At 43.5% G+C, this 11735-nt stretch overlaps 1 pseudogene; it reads left to right on the forward strand.

Annotated features, from left to right (window-relative positions):
* Window positions 1–11373: 11373 nt before the first annotated feature.
* LOC126177425 (5S ribosomal RNA) lies at window positions 11374–11491 on the forward strand (annotated as a pseudogene).
* Window positions 11492–11735: the final 244 nt, after the last annotated feature.

Raw genomic sequence — 11735 nt, forward strand, 5'->3', positions numbered from 1 at the left:
CCGCTATGCACACGTTTGAACCTTGTTCACGGAGACGGCATTGCACTGTTGAGATAGAGATTGGAGCTGCCCGCTCATTATTTACTTCCCGCCAATTTTAGGTGCAGTAAGAGTCCTGTGAGGTTTACTCCGAGCACGTACGAACTGGTATTCCCTGTATAATGTTACTAGGGGTCTTCCAGATCTCGAAACACTTGCATTGTCACCAGTCTGCTTGAACCGTTGCAATGTTACAGCACTGCAAATTGGACTGCTACAACTTCCGTTGTTATTGTCTTACTAGAACAACCCTCCTGATGCAGAGCTACAAATGCAGCATGTTTTTGTACTCCACTTTCCTGATTTCGTCTCATTAGGAGGGTATTGATGAACCTGATGAGGTACAGGAACCTACCTCTGGGAGCACACAGTGTACTGTGAACTATTGCGAATTGATTGCTACACAGAAAGGAGAGAAATGAGGCTTATTCGAGTGGAACCTTCTTAGATAAGAGCATGTCTTTGTTGTTGTGGATACTCATCAGCACATCTCTATGCGAAGCAGCACTCAAATACACAGCAGAGGTGCTTCGTCCTTACATGTTTATACTTGTTTTATTATCAGAATGGGGATGTGATAGAATATTCGAAACGGATAACCTGTTTTAACCACAAACACACAGTTGTGATAGGTGGTCGAAAACTTTTGACCGGTAGTGTAACTTGATAATTATCGTAAGCCAACGAAAATGGGCTGAACGTCTGTAATTTACTCGCTCACAAATACTCACCTATTTGGATAAAAATATGATTTCTTACCTGTTGGATACCTCAGCGACTATGTCACTTCGACCCAGCTATCTTCGCTTCCACCCCCTTTCGAGGCTGGAACTTGAATTTTGTCAAATTTTCCCTACTGTAAGCAGTACATTGCCACTTTGTATCCTACTGCTTAGTCAGCACGAAGCAAAAATTATCATTCATGTCTTAGATATGTTGCAGCATCTAAGACGGGAGTATTAGTTTATGCAAAAGCCCCAAAAACGTTATTCGTATTTAACTTACACAATTCAAATTCCAAGAGTTGTCTATTACTCCGAAAAACGTAATCAACGCGTCTGAGATCCGAGAAACAATAAATTTCGGAAAAGAATGAGAAAACTAAACGGGGATGGTATTTGATATCTGCTCCTTCCGAGTAAGAACCTAGATCCTTATCATCTCACTCAGCTCCAAGAGATGGTTTTGGTATAAGGCAACATCATTAGACATGAATGAGGTTGAGCGTAATAATAACCGTTTTCCGAGGAAGCGGTACGTTTTTTGTCAAAATGCATGTTGAGTAGTCATGGAAAAACCGAAACAATATGACGGACCAGTGAATGGAATGGTTGGCTGTTACAGCCCTATTCCGGCTTTTGTTTGATAAAAATTTAAATTTGTTTTTATGCGATGTTAAAATAGAAGTTTGCGTCAAATCTGATTTCAAATTAATTCACAGTCGCCACTCGGTGATTCGTGAAATTTTACATCGATCGTTGACTCTTATTGTTTTTGTACCGAAAATACAAACAGACGGCGAGCACGGTTTCTGTTAGGCGTGAACGCTCCGCTAATGTCTTGTAAAAGCGAGACAAACGGCTGAGCAAGTTTCTCGAGCACCTCTTTAGCACGAATTCTCTGAGAGTCGGCCATGCGTCTCCTCATTTGCTGCACCGAAAAGCCCTTAATTGCAGGTTTACCAGGGCGTGACGGAAAGGGGAAGTAATCGAGAGTACACCGAGGGAAGAGCAGCTGGAGCGCTGTCCAGAGTTGTTCCCGAGTAGGCCGCTTAGCAGCGGGGAACTGCGCCGGCGAATTTCAGGTCCTCTCGCAAGTTTGTGTTTATCGGCACCTACGGATCCAGCCGCTCCGCAGTTTTCCTCGCAGTATAAACCATTCACAAGATTCTCAGAGGCGAATGCAATGCTAATAAAGCGACAGAAGGCACAGTTCCTTCCCCTTTCCTGAAGTTAGAGTAATTTAATACTTCTATGTAAGTAAGAGGTGTAGTCATAGAAGTTGAATTATTACCTCGAAGTAACAGAGTTACTTAATTCGTTGTTTTATTTGTTTGCGGGTAGGTGCCTGCAGTACTGGCACATACTGAAATCTCCGAGCCACAGTACCGCAGTATGCAAATAGGGGAACCAAAACAAAATGGCGTCGTCCATGGATAGAGCAGAGTATGCACGAGCATAAAAAAGACCTACAGAGTTATTCATAGGCTTTTCAAGTGGCGTGAGATAGGACTACGTATAGGTCAACACTAAAACACTGCTACTTACTTTTCTGAAAGTAAAAATGTGTTCTGATCTCACTAACGATCTTATATAAAAGTTATCAGAGGAAAATGAAAATGATGTTACGATTACTTAGTGTAAAGTCACTAAAATAAAATGAGAACAAATAATGTGTAACAATTTTTATACTACTTAACGTGTTAGAACAACCATGGCGAAATAGTTCAGAAGAAATGGGAAACATAAAGATGAGAAAATAACCATATTACGGTTCGTCACTGGTAGGTGTACTTTTACTGAAAAGAAAATGTAGGGCGAGTTTGGCTTAGCAATTTATTTATTTAATCGTGTCTGAGCTACATCTGTAATTAATTAATACGCTATATATACTAGATTACAAATACAAGTAAATGATAGTTATTCATTCGTATGTACATTCATGATCTTCACATATTGTAAGTCGTCATTATTGTCTAAAGCAAGGCTCATATCTCTCTCCAGTGTTCGGCACACTTCACTGCAGCGTCGTTGGCCAACCACAGGTCTTGGAAAGTGCATGGGGCCAGCAAAGATGGACAGGTCAGCAGGTGTGTCATGGTTTGTTTTCCTCCACATTGGCAGGGCTCTTCTTCGGCGTATCCCCACTTGATCAGGTTATCCTGCGATCTTCCCATTTGACATCTAAGTCTATTTAGGCTCTTCCAGACTCTCCATTCCAATTGTGATCCAGCAGGAAGTTTTTCTTTAATGTTCCAACTTTTCAGACTGCCTTTATCCAATTTCTGTTTCCACATTGATTCTCTAGTTGTAGACTGACTTTCGGTTAGTGGACGTCCAACTTTTATGAAGTCTTTCCCAGATTTAAGTCTTGCCTCCGCTGGCTGATGTGCGTACAGGGCATGTCTTCTATCCTCGCACTGCCTGCTTCGTTCGGCCATCGCCAACGTTTGCCGTCTGATCTGTGGGGGGGGGGGGCTATTCCAGAACACATATAAAGGAGATCACGGTTTGTAGGCTTCAGGCATCCCGTGATTAATCGACATGAGGCATTCAGTGCTGCGTCTAGCTTCTGGGCTTGTGTCGATCTTCTCCAGACGGGGCATGCATATTCAGCTGGAGCAAAGCACAATGCCAGGGATGATGCACGTAGAATTTCAGGCTTTGCTCCCCAGTGTGAGTTGGTAAGTTTACGGATTATGCCGTTCCGTGTGTTGACTTTCGCTCTAGTTCTTTCTACGTGTTTCTTGTAAGACAATGTTCGATCTAACGTGACTCCAAGATAAACTGGGTTTGGGCAGTGTTGACGTTTAACTGAGTTCCATTCCAATTGTAATTCCCTGTTTGCTTCCTTGTTGTTTAGATGAAATAAACAAGTCTGCGTCTTTGCTGGGTTCTAATATTCAGTTAGTACTTCTAAGGCATCTGTTAGGTTTCTCTCAATCTGTTTGATTAATCTAGATTGGCATGCAATGGCTACATCATCAGCATAGATAAAGCTTCTTGTCGTCGGTCCAACTGGTTGGTCATTTGTATACAGATTAAAAAGTAGGGGGGACAAAACACTACCTTGTGGGAGCCCGTTCTTCTGGTTCCTCCAGCGACTTCTTTGTTCTTGAAATTCCACATAGTATCTTCTGTTGGAGATCAGTGATCTCACAACTTCAGTAAGGTGGTAGTTTCCCGTCATTTTGAAAATTTTTCTCAGGAGGATTTTGTGGTTTATCGTGTCGTAAGCTGCTGATAAGTCGACAAACACCACGCCAGTTTTTTCTCCCTTCTCAAAACCGTCCTCTATGTATTGTGTTAGGCAGAGGACCTGGCCAGTGCAAGATTTACCTGGTATGAATCCTGCTTGTTGTGGAACGATTTGCCTTTCTAGTTGTGGTGCTATTTTATTCAAGATAAGACGTTCATATAGCTTGAAAGGGCAGCACAGCAGCGATATTGGACGATAGTTCTTAGCATCATCTCTTGGCTTACCTGGCTTTGGGATAGCTACTACCTTGGCCTTCAACCACAGCTTAAGTATCGTCTTGTTTGACCAGCAGAGATTATAGAGTTCTAAAAGCCATTCCTTAGCTATGGGCCCTAGGTTCTGTATAAATTCATTAATGACGTCATCGGTACCCGCGGCCTTCCTGGGTTTCAAGGAACTGATAGCAGCTTCCAGTTCTGTTGAAGTGAAGTATGGCTCATGCGGTATTTCAGTCACTTGTGGCCTCTTATATGAGGTGGCAGTCTTACTGTTCCTGGTTGGTTTACCATTCAAAAGGAGCTGATGTGCGATTTGGTCAGGTGTTACGGAAACCTGATCCTTGGGGGCTGCGGGGTCGCTGGACAATCGCTTTATGAGGTTCCAAGCTCTTCTGCTACTGTGCTTCATGTCAAGACTCTCCAACGTATGTTTCCAGGACTCTTATCTGTCTTTGCTTATAGTTTGAATTAGCTGATCCCCAAGTTTTATGGTTTCTTCACTGAAAGGGTCCATGCTGTACTGCTCCAGGTATTCGTTATATATTTGTTTCTTGTCGTTGGAAACTCCAGGTGTTGTGCAGCCTCTAGGTATGCTGAGTCTTGCTGATCTTTTAACAGCTTCGACGAACTTTCCGTAGTTTTCAGTGTTTGATGGTAAATTTACGATTTCCATGTCTAAGGTGTCCGCAAATTCTTTCCGGTTGGCCCTTTTGAAGTTAAAACGTCTTTTAAAGGGTACTTTTTGTGGCAGTATTACTGGTCTAAAATTTAGCATGATTGGTCTGTGTTGGGTCTTTGGGATAGGGTTGAGAACGAATTTGTTGCATGACGCGGACAAGGTTTTGGAAACAAATATGAGGTCTGGGTTATACCCTCTCTTCCATCTTGCACTGTTGAATGACGCAGGCTGTTTCTGATCGTGGATGAGATTCAGCTCGTGTTCTTCTGCCCAGCTTTCCAGTAGTTCTCCATCCTCATTTGTGTCTTGATAGCCCCACACTCTATTGCGACAGTTAAAGTCTCCCATTATTAGCTGTGGGTGACAGACATGTTGGCTGAAAGCAAACCTTTCCCCTGGCGGTTTATATATTGATGACACCGTAATGCTTCCGATAGTAACAGAAATGATTTCCGTGTTGTTAACGGTGTAAACTTGAATGTTGGATACTTTGATTCCAGGCCGAAGAAACAGAGCACTTCCATATTGGTCGTGAGGGCGCTCCTTCACCAAGGTCATCCCAGGAATATTTGGACGGCATTGTGATGGCCCTCTATGTGTCTCCTGGAGGCACAGGACGTCGCAGGAAAGAAGTTTACATGTGTTGGATATAAGTTCTTCTTTTTCAGATGATATGCCCTCGATGTTGAGAGATATGACTGTCAAACATGGCTCTGAAAAGGGCCTTTTCTTCGTTTTAGATTCTGAATACATGTCGTTTTAGACGTAGCTCAGTGTGTGGAAGGATCTGCCGGTATTTACCGTTGCCCGGGGGACGCCCGACTGTACTTGTACAATCTTCTGTGAGGCTCCTTCCTTGTCCCCCCAATGAATATACATAAGAGAAGTTTTTAGGGAGTCAAAATAAAAAAAAAATCAAACCCGAATAAAACAGTTATTTCATAGGGGAAGCAATATTACAAACTCATGGGAATGAGAGAAATGTAAACAGCAGAGTGACACAATAGAGAAGTTGCAAGTCAGTACACATCTGTGTGAATGTAGACTTTTCCCGGCGTATGTTACCGACGGAAACCTCTCGCGTTCCCAACCGGGTGACAGCGTTAAAATATCGCGACATTTGAACGAGTGTCTTACTACGATAACGTTGGAAGATGAAGAAGTGAATTAAAAATTGTCCTACAGCTGGGAATCGAACCCGGGTCTTCTTGCCTATTAGGCAGATATGCTGACCATTACATCACCACAGCACTATGATCAGCATAGCTGCACGAACTACTGAAGTCAAGTACCCTCCCCAACACAAACTCCAATTCACATCTCCCCTTACATTGTCAGTATTAAGCGGACTCTCCGACATTGGAATGGCACCCCAGCATTGGACGTAATGGGGAAGTGCTGTACTACATGTGATCGTACAGATCTTAAATTAAATTTTCCCTGAGACATTTTCTAATTTACCTACGATAACGGTGGAAGCTGAAGAAGAGAATTGAAATTTATGCTGCAGCCGGGACTCGAACCCGGGTCTTGGTTACTAGGCAGACTGCTGACCAGTACACCACCACAGCATTATGGTTAACGTAGCTGCACGAACGACCCAAGTCAAATACCCTCCCCAACACAAATTCCAGTTCATGTAGTACAGCACTTCACCATTACGTCCAATGTTGGGGTGCTATTCCAGTGTCGGAGAGCCCTGTTAATAGTGACAATATAAGGGGAGATGAGAACTGGAGTTTGTGTTGGGGAGGGTGTTTGAGTTGGGTAATTCGTGCAGTTATACTGATAATAATTCTGTGTTGGTGTAATGGTCGGTATTTTTGCCTAGTAAGCAAAAAGGCCTGGGTTCGAGTCCTGGTAGCAGCACAAATTTTAATTCACTTCTTCGGCTCCCAACGTTATCGTAGATAAATTACAGACTTAAATGTCTCAGGGAAAATTTAATTTAAGAGTGTCTTACTGATAATCTTCGGATCAAGTCCAAATATTGTGGTATCATAACTCTACCACCCAGCTGCAAACTGGACAGCTTTTCATCGATAATAAAAGTTGTCTGATTTCATAAATTAGCCAGCTATCTTTTGGCATGCCAAACTGCGTGAATTTTTTTGTAGCTTACAGCTTTCTGAAAAGGAAATTTTGATGAACCTTTCTTTCATGGCTTGTCTAGATCACCGCAGGTGGATGCCAGTATAGCCCTACCCAGTGACTATGCAGCCCTTATACACTGTCCAGTCACATTATGGGGTAAACGCCGGTCGGCAGCCAGAATAACCGGCTTCTGCAGCGCGGACCGCTGCGGGGCGTGTTCAAAGAGAGTCAACAAGATTCTGGAAGATCCCGAGAGGGATGCGAAGCCACGCAGACTCTAGGGCAGTGGCCAGCTGCGCTAGGTTTCTCGTTTGAGTATCCATGGTGCGAACAGCCCGATCTGGGTGGATCCGCCGATTCTCTATTGGGTTTAAATCAGGGGAGTTCGGTGGCCAGGGGAGTATGATAAACTCACCTTGTGCTCTTGCAACCGCAGACGTGTAGTGCAAGCCGTGTGACATGTTGCACTATTCTGCCGCCAGATGCCATCGTGCCCGAGAAACAAACTTCATGTTGTGGTGGACACGGTTCCCAAGGATAGGTGTATACTTATGTTGATCCACTGTGCCTTCCAGGATGACGAAATCGCCGAGGAATGGCACGAAAACATTCCTCAGAGCACAACGCTCCCTCAGACGTTGCCATGCAGGCAAACGGGCTTCTGTTCGATGGAGCATAAAACGTGACCCATCTGAAAGGCCACCTGTAGCAACTCAGTGGACATCCAGTGACGTTCGTTTCAGACGAACAGCAGTCATCATAGGTGCATTAACGAAACGCCTGCTGTCGAGGCTCATAAAAAGCAACGTTCGCGCAACGGTCGTTGAGCAGACACTGTTGGTAGACCTTGGTTCATTTGGGCGTTCAGTTGATGAACAGTTGCACGTTTATTCTACAAGACACATCTCCACGGACGTCGTTCACACCTGTCCTCTAAGGCCCATGGTGCAGCACAATTGTCTTCGAGCCGGTTTTCAAAATGTTCAAATGTGTGTGAAATCGTGTGGGGCTTAACTGCTAAGATCATCAGTCCCTAAGCTTACACACTACTTAACCTAAATTAACCTAAGGACAAACACACCCATGCCCGAGGTAGGACTGGAACCTCCGCCGGGACCAGCCACACAGTGTATGAGAGCCGGTTTTCAATAGCACCATTTTCCCATGCATGGTATACGACGGCTATTCGGAAAGTAAGGAACGATAGGTCGCGAAATGGAAACCACAGTGAAAATCAAAATTGTTTTATATGCAACAGTTAGCTACAACTTCCAGCTACTTATCTCCATAGTCGCCGATGCGACTTAGACGTTTGTCGTAGCGTTGTACCAACTTTCGAATACCCTCGTTATAGAAGGCAGCCGACAGTGCTTCCCGCCAATTCTCTACGCTGGCCTAAAGCTCGTTGTCTGTGCCAAAATGTTGTCTTCATAAAGAGCGGTTGATGTGAGCAGAGCTGAAACTCAGAGGGAGACAACTACGGGCTGTATTGTGGGTAATCAAACATTTCCTATTGAAAACGGTGCGGGAGCATCTTCATTGCCCCTGCAGAATACGGCTGAGAATTATCTTGAAGAAAGCGGACGACAGTTATGTAACGTTGGCTGCATAGCTTCAGGCGAAATTTCGCAACAGGCCCTCGTACTTGGCGGGAGAGTGTGCTCAGGACTAAAATGAACGACGTAACGCGATCGTCGGCCTTGCTAGAGACACTGCCCAACACACCTGTGCAAAACTTTATCGGATTTTCACATGTGGTTTCTATTTCGTTCCTTAATTTCGGAATAACCCTCGTAATTTAACCACAGCGGGGCGCAAACAATTTACAAACTTATCCGTTTCGGAAATGCTTCCATCTTTGTCCCAGAAGCCAATGAGCATGCATTTCCGCATTATGACAAGGACTGCACCGTTTTCCATATCTGCGCTATTCGGTTTATATACCCTCCATTACTAGTGGTGCTACCTGCTATCCGTGAGTGAATATTGCACGTTCACGTTGAACGTAGGAGGTGGCCATGTTAATGTGACTGGAACTTATTTAAGTGAGCTAACTGTCCGCCTCTAATGAACAAGAAGTAGACGAGCGTTAATTGGAGCACCAGTGATCTACAGGTGATATTAGAAATGTAAGTACTGGGGAGTACATCAGGTGAACAGATTTCTCTCAAAACAACCCCAGCAATTCCACAAATAATGAGTGCAGCTACATCCAAACGGGCAACTTACTCTTATGGAAGTGTCTATCAGTTTTTCGTACACAAATCCAAATCACTTCATCCGCCCTGCCCCCCCCCCCCCTCCCATTCCACACACACACACACACACACACACACACACACACACACACACACACACACAAAAGAAATCCATATGAGTGAGGCAACATATCTGCAACACACATCACACGCCAATTTAAAAACCGTCTCTGACATATCACTAACGTCAAAACCTTCATAAACCCATAAGGGGGAAACATTGCAACTGTAACATTTTGTCTCCTCGAAATGCTAGAAAATGATCTGTACATTGTTTTAAATATCCGCAACTTTAAAGAATCAAATAAACCGTCGAAAGAAAGAGTGAATTTCAACTTTATATGTATTGCTGTGACAACATAAACTGGTTGTATAGTATCCACCAACGTTACGTCTGTTTTTGTCTAAGCTGAATAAACATTACTACTACAGAACCACATTATAGCGACTTCTCCGTTGGCAAAAACAGGAAGAGCCTATATACTAGTGCCTTTCTAAAGGACCTTTCGGCTTACGGAGCCTCACAATTTTCTTCCCACTTGCCATTGTATCACACAACTTCCTAAACCTTGGAGCCAGTATGACGTTAACAGAGTACAGGACGGTCGTTTCCTACTCACTTGTGTGACTTTAAAATGTGTGACAAAATTAACAAGTGTGAAGTTCGTAGTGTAATATGTTTTTGGAATCTCAGAGAAGTCCACCCTATCGAAATTTACAGGTAGATAATCGAAGTTCATTGAAATGTGTGTGAAGCTTCAGTCTGAAAACGGACGAAAAAATATTAATAATGAATTACAATCATGTTGACCTTCAGTTATGGCTGCATCCTTTCATTATTTATGGACTGAGTTTGTCCTTTCTTGAAGGTCAACAATTAATTCTTTCTGAAATGTGCCACGTTAGTTCCTCGAACCTTCACAGATGAACACAAAAAACAACGAAAGAAACCAGCACTGACGTTTCTCACTACGAACAGGACGGCGAGGAGTTTTTGAATCTCATAGTTGCTCATGATGAGACCTGGCCTTCGTGGTGCGATGAGATTAGTGACTTAGAGAGCTAAACAGCATGGTCATCAGCGCCCATCTGGGTTTCGCGCAAGTCCAGAAACAGGGTGCCAGTCAATGGAACGGCATAATTTACGATCCTCAGGGAAACAAAAAAAGTCTACACGAATTCTGAGCACCAAAAGGGTTACAGACACGGAGTTTTCGGGTGTAAATTGCGTCGCAATCGTCGATTTTATGCAGTGGGCTACTGCCAGACCCTTCAAGGATTTGCTTCGCCGCTTTAAGTGGGAAGGTTTTGAACATCCACCTGACAGCACGGATTTGGCCTCCAGGTGTTTCCATCTTTTCCCAAATCGTAGGATTTCTTGGGTGGAAAGAAGTATGGGAACGATGTTGTGGTGAAAGACAGGGATAGTGAAGGGCTCAACAACTTGGCGGCAACTGAGTACGCTTAAGGCAGAGGAACTTGTGGTCTGGAGCGCCACGACAAAAGTTTGAATTTGAAAGACCATCACGTAGAAAATCAGCGAAGATATCAAAGTAAGTTCCGAAGTGTACTTTCTTTTATTATTTTGAGTAAAAATGTCCATAGAAAGAAATGTTCTCTTCTGTTAGAGTGATGCTCTCAATGGTGTTTACATATCTCCGAAAGTGCGTTTGTGGTGTCATCTTTTGATACATTGTGTGGAAGTCATCTAAAGACAGTGAGTACTTGTGCTACAGAAGAAAAGAGATAATGAAATATTTTATGAGCAACAACGGAGATCAGTAAGTGGGATAAGTCGGATAGTTTTTCTAAAGTAGTGGATCTAAATATCATCCCAGAAGCTGTTTGCAGTTTGAAAACATAAACACAAAAATTAAAAAGGAGAACGTTTGACTGACTTTAATCCTAGATTACGAAACCCTCATAAAATTTACGATTGCAGTTGGTACCAGTTCGCGGTTCTGGCCAACGTGGTACCGTCAGTAAATGGTGAGAAACAGGACTTTTGTGCCTATTTTGTATGGGACACACCTTTGGAACCCTTATAATTGCAATTAACTAGTGCGTAAGCTATAAATTATGTCGCCCTTTGAATAAAATGAAATATGGCAACGGCCTTGCCGCAGTGGATACACCGGTTCCCGTCAGATCACCGAAGTTAAGCGCTGTCGGGCGTGGCCGTCATTTCGATGGGTGACCATCCGGGCTGTCACGCGCTGTTGCCCTTTTATGGGGTGCACTCAGCCTCGTGATGCCAACTGAGTTTCGCGTATAACTCTCTCGCGGATTGTAAAATTGTTGCTCTCTGGTTTCTTTATTCTCTTTGTAACAACACATTTACGAAAAGAGTTACGTGAAATACTTTTAGCAATGCTGTGCCTTGCTTTTCTTTATCATCATTACCTTTTAGCGGAATAAAATGTATATATGGTAGTCTTACTGTTCTGTATCTGGCCTACACTTTAAGGA

The sequence above is a fragment of the Schistocerca cancellata genome, chromosome 3 (assembly GCF_023864275.1).
Source record: "Schistocerca cancellata isolate TAMUIC-IGC-003103 chromosome 3, iqSchCanc2.1, whole genome shotgun sequence".
Classification (NCBI taxonomy): Eukaryota; Metazoa; Arthropoda; class Insecta; order Orthoptera; family Acrididae; genus Schistocerca; species Schistocerca cancellata.